Source organism: Rosa rugosa, chromosome 5 (genome assembly GCF_958449725.1).
Source record: "Rosa rugosa chromosome 5, drRosRugo1.1, whole genome shotgun sequence".
In the NCBI taxonomy this organism is placed as follows: Eukaryota; Viridiplantae; Streptophyta; class Magnoliopsida; order Rosales; family Rosaceae; genus Rosa; species Rosa rugosa.
In genome coordinates, this window is record NC_084824.1 from 38,884,130 (window position 1) to 38,889,853 (window position 5,724).

The window sequence follows — 5,724 nt, forward strand, 5'->3', positions numbered from 1 at the left end:
TTAAATTTTTTTTGAGAAGAAGATATTAATTAATTAATTAATTAAAAAGAGCTTATCAACTTTTTTAACAAACGGGTTAAATTTCACCTGAATAATACACGATGTATTTTTTTTTTTTTTTTTTTGTCACAGCAAGATGGGAAAACTTAGGACTCGGACCCCTTTATTCACTACTTTATTTTTGGTAAATTATTGACAATATGGCAGGGAATCTTGGGAAAGCTTTAACGGACTCTTTCAACATGATAAGCATTAAAGATAGAAAGGATAAACGATTAGATATCACAAAAACGTTCGGAACCGAAGATTTTTTCCTTTTATCTTATAAATCGGAGTAATTGAAATTATCGTATAAAATCCAAGAAAATAGCAAAGCACCCTCTCCACATCAAAGCCGATATCTCTCCTTGAATATGCACAGCGGTTACAAGGAAATTAATCGTCTTATAAATTTTTTTATTACAATCCCTCCTATTAAATAAAAGCCTTCCTGCACGCGCTATGCGCGTGCGAAAGGACCGCGCTCGCGCGTGCGAATTTTGTTTTTAAAAAATACATTTAACATAAGCAGACCGTCCTTCCTCTCTTACTATGGGTGTGCCAAATTTAGCACAAGAGTGCAATTAATTTTTCGTGTTGCAAACTACCGAACTTTTTCATATGCAAATATTATGCTATAGTGTATATGCATTTAGCAATTCATTAGTAGAAAACATAAAACTGTATACAAAAATATGTATTAATATATACAAATATTTACAATTTTAATGGCCGAAACCTAACGGGAGGCCAGGGCATCACACATTTAAGTGTACTTATTATTGGAATTGGTTAGGAAAGCCTAATGTAAATCTACCTAATTTTCATTAGTTGTGTGAGAGTGGGATTAAGAAGCCATTGAAATGAAAATCTATTAGACATCACACATTAGTGCTTCAACTCCTCAAAACGCTTGATGTAGAACTGTTAGGAGAAACACATAATTATTGTGAGGAGGCCTCATAATGGTCCAATATTATGCATACTTGCTCTTAAGCATCAGAATTGAAATCTATAATACCTTATCTAAAAAGCTGTTCTGTTCACGATGCTTTTGCCTCCTGCTCATCCATATTCAAAATTATTTATAAAAAAAGAGAGTAAATAATTTGTTGTGACTATTGAATGCAATAAAATGATCAAATTATAGATCATAAGGAATACCTAATGCGCAAAACCTTTCTCCAAGTTTGTTTAATTTGATAAATGTTGTGTGTCATCAAATCTCTACGTGCGTTTTTGTATCGCCAACTGTAAGAATTTCAAATGGTGAAAATCAAGTAAATTACTATACCTAAAAGGAAAAAAAACAATTAAGATTACATATTGTACATGCTTCTTTTTCTTCCACTCTTTCAAAATTAGCTCACTAAGATAAGCGGTGTTCATTTTTACTGATTGTCCCATCCGCCAACCAGATGAGAACACGGAAACACGTCTCCTAAAGCCCTCTTCTCTTTGAAACTTTTTCTTTTGTTGAGGGCACCTATTTCGTACCTTTCCTACAAATAAAAAGAATTACACAAAATCAAAGGTTGTAATAATTTTTTTTTTTTTTAAATGCAATCAAATATATGTAAGTTCTTCTTCTTATTTATTCGATGATAAAGTACCTGGAGCTTGTTTTGTTATGTTGCTTGAGCTAGTTTACACCATTGGTCGCTTTCCTTGAGCTATTGCACGTCGTCGTGCCAAATATGCTTGTCGTTGTGAAGAACTCATTGGCTGTCGCCGTTGTCGATCTCGGGCACGTGCACGGTCCATTTGGTCCATGAGTCGTTGGGGTGTATTTCTATAAAAAAAATAATAATAATACATCTCGTTAGCGTTTTTCTTCAATGATAGACTTCAATGAGGTCCATATAAGTTCAACCAAACCAAAACAAACTTGAATCCAGAGATACATGATTATAACATGTATATAGAATTTTAACAGAGCGGAGCAATATCAACACCAACCCATTTCTGTACTGTATGCTATGTAAGAATTTTAACAAAGGTTTTCTTTTACCTGACAACGCGAAGAGCTTTTGTTTCATCAAATATCAATCATCATAATCATCATCATTACTATAGAAGCAATGCAAAGTATAATGGTATGTGTCTGTAAATATATTTATCAAACAACAAAAGGAAAGAAAGAAAGAAAGAAAGAAAGCAAGGAAATCCCACACGTTGCAGTACCCAATGAAAGAATATCAAACAAATATAAAACAAAATAAAATGCAATACAAAAGTGAGAGTCTGAAATGCACAAATTTCATTGAGGCCATAATGATATTGGAAAACAGTAAGCTGCCTCGAACAAAAAAAAATTTAAAAAGAAGCAGAATACTACAATAACATTTCGTAATGAAAGAGACCAACCCCTTCTAAGCATCAAATTATGCAATGACATTAGTACATCAAAGACATGAAATGAACAATCACTAAGAGGTAACCAAATATAAAAAACATCCATGCATAGATATTGGGATTAGAAAATGTAACTGTTAAACACTATATCCCAATCTCTTCTTGGTCAGATTGAAATAACTTCAAACAAATATAAAACAAAATAAAATGCAACACAAAAGTGAGAGTCTGAAATGCACAAATTTCATTGAGGCCATAATGATATTCGAAAACAGTAAGCAGCCTGGAACAAAAGAAATTAAAAAGAAGCAGAATACTACAATAACATTTCGTAATGAAAGAGACCAACCCCTTCTAAGCATCAAATTATGCAATGACCTTAGTACATCATAGACATGAAATGAACAATCACTAAGAGGTAACCAAATATAAAAAACATGCATGCATAGACAAATTGTCAGTAACATAAACAGGATCTTAAACATAGAAATATCAAGATTCAGATGTTCTGTTACTTGCTATTACAAATTTTCAGTGTCTACTGCTGTTTTTATGAGGAAAAGACAGTTACTGCATCTATTCCTATCGAAGACCATGGCAGCACTTCAAATGATCTTGTACCTACCAGCTCTAAAACCCTGAATTGGTCACTTTAAACCTATTTTAATGCCTCATCCAAACTTTTTCCTTTGTTTCTAAAACTACCAGATTCATCAGGTGTACGCAATCTTCATAATCATATAAAAAACCAACAGAAAATACCAACATACAGTAAGTGTCCTATAAATGAAGTAAAAGAATAAGAAAACCAAATGGGAATGCAGAACTCTAAAGTTGAATGATGTAGAAGCAACCAAAAATAAATGCGAATTCAGATACCCAACTTAATGATCAACCAACAGTTACCTTTTCTTCATGAGTAGATTTTGATTGATGAATGTTCTTTGTTCTTTGTCAGTTTGTAACAGATAATATTCCACAACCAACCAGTTATATACTGTTAAAACTTGAAATTAACGGGAGCAACCCGCAGAATTCAGATTGAAATTAAAGAAAGAAACTAAAAGTATTGATGATTACTTGTGATCCATCCCAAAGCTGACCCCAGTAAACACTTCCAAATCCTCCTTCTCCAAGTTTGTTGTCATAATTAAAGTTGTTTGTTGCTGCATGCAGTTCCTTCATGTTGGCTGCTTCTTTCCTCTTTGTTTCCTGTATATCAGATTCCGTTCAATCATAGCATGAGGTACAAAATATGAAAACAGAAATCATTTAATGAATAAGAAAATCGCTAAAGCAAAAAATACTATTGCTAATAGCAGACAAACAGCAGTACAGAAGGGAATCAAAGACCAAAAATTGAAACACCAGATGTGTAAAGTAACATAAACAGGATCTTAAACATAGAATGACAAAATTGGTGGAAGTATAAATAGTGGAAGCATGCATAGATATTGGGATTAGAAAATGTAACTGTTAAACACTATATCCCAATCTCTTCTTGGTCAGATTGAAATAACAAACATGACCCGTGTTCTTAAGCAAGGCACTAAAAGTAAGAATACGTACATCACACTGGCACGTAAGAAAGAGTAAATTAGCAAAGAGAATTGAGGCACACTGATTGACAGCGTGAAGAGTACCCCTAATCGCAAGGTCGTTCTTGAGCTCCACGGTCACTTCTCGGCCCACTATCCCTTTTAAGTAGAAGAATAACTACCGCACACACCCAAACAAAGCCAATTGAGATGCAGTATGGAGTACTGCAGAAAAATTAAAGAAATTAAAAAAATAAAATGTGATGAGAATGGATAATCGTGTACTATGCAAAAATCATCGAAAGAAAGGAGGAGACCCAAACATACCCTGAGCAAAAAGTGATCTGGAACCAATGATCAGGAATAGGCAACACAAAAGGGAGAATCTGAAATGCACTTTCATTGAGGGTTCATAATGATATCCGAAAACAGGAAGAACAGATTTTATATATTAACAGAAGTGAGACAGAGATATTACCAATGGCTGATCACTCCTCAATGTTGGCTGTTTGAAACTAAAGAAGAAGAAGAAGAAAAAAAATTAAATAAATAAAGAGCATCAAATACGTCTGAATAAAAACAAATGAAAAGAATATTTGAAACCCAGAAATGATAATAGGTACATCAGGGAAGGAAGACAATGCCATAACAAATTCAATCAGGGAGAGATCATAAATATATTTAACGATTAATATGAATAGAGAGAATACAAAAATCGATCATATTCAATGCCATAACAAATTGAAACGATCATGATCTCTGCCTTGGTTTTTCCACGCCTCCCTTTTGGTTACCCAGAAACGATGTTAAGCTAAATAAAACCCAGTTAGTAGATTTAGGCCTACCTTTGTTCTGAAGAAGTGAGCGACTTCTTGCATCAATGCCAGTATTGTCGTCAGTGTGTACCTGCCAGAAAATCATTAAGCCCAAAAAAACCAAATCCCCCCAAAAATTTTACACAAACCCATCAAAACCCAGAAAGTGCATATGGAAATCAAATTCTGAAAAGGATCCAGTGACAATTATGAACCCTGACCTGAAGTGAATCCGCAAAATTGACAGCCAACTTGATAACAATTTTCTCCTCTTGAGTGAGGGGCGAGTATTGATGTAGCCATATGTACTCCAATCAACTATCATCACGTCGTCTGAATCTTCGTTTGTGTTGCCATGGCAATTCTCTCTCGTCTGCAGATCGTGTGCGACTGCGTTCGATCCGTTTTTTCTTTTTTCTCTCTGTTCTCTGCGGCACAATTATGTAGTTCCGTATTTATATTTTCTTTCATTTTTTTTGTCTTTTACAGTAATAACCCTCTTCATATCTTTTATTTTGCTGAACTTTGTATCTGTAGTGGGTAATTTAGGGACTTCAAAAAATTGGTGAAGCCTTTGACACCAAAAGAGGGCCTGGCTTTATAGTAGTAGAGATAAAACATTCCAATATCGAATCAACTTCTCCAACAATTAAATCAAGGAATTTATTAAAATGAACTTAAAGATAAACACTGAAGGGGCCGGGAAATGAAAGATAGTGATCAAATCCAAAGCTTCTACCCGACTCTTCATATCCCCCCCACCAATCCCCTATAAAAAGACCTACCAGCCTCTCCAAATCACTCACATCCAACCCGCGCGTCGACTCTCTCTTTCCGTTCATCACAGTTCTTGTTAGTCCATTTTTTTTTCTTTTCCACAATGCCGAAGAAGCCTGCAACCCATTACTGTGAATATGCAGTGGTGCAGCCCTCGAGCAACACTGTGTCAAATGAAATACAGAACAAGGTGAGGTCTT

At 34.6% G+C, this 5,724-nt stretch overlaps 1 long non-coding RNA gene across 4 annotated transcripts; it reads right to left on the reverse strand.

Annotated features, from left to right (window-relative positions):
• Positions 1-683: 683 nt before the first annotated feature.
• On the reverse strand, positions 684-5,201 carry LOC133713048 (uncharacterized). 4 transcript variants are annotated; one of them, XR_009847731.1, is made up of 11 exons: positions 4,969-5,193; positions 4,778-4,838; positions 4,411-4,447; positions 4,260-4,318; positions 4,038-4,157; positions 3,475-3,606; positions 1,653-1,831; positions 1,372-1,541; positions 1,204-1,290; positions 1,061-1,100; positions 695-963 (listed from the first exon to the last, which is right to left on the reverse strand). It is a non-coding gene; the product is annotated as an uncharacterized LOC133713048 (long non-coding RNA). The 4 variants fall into 4 exon arrangements; XR_009847732.1 differs by having other exon boundaries at positions 684-963; positions 1,204-1,541; positions 3,964-4,157; positions 4,969-5,201; XR_009847733.1 differs by lacking the exon at positions 1,372-1,541 and having other exon boundaries at positions 691-963; positions 4,969-5,194.
• Between the last annotated feature and the right edge of the window lie 523 nt (positions 5,202-5,724).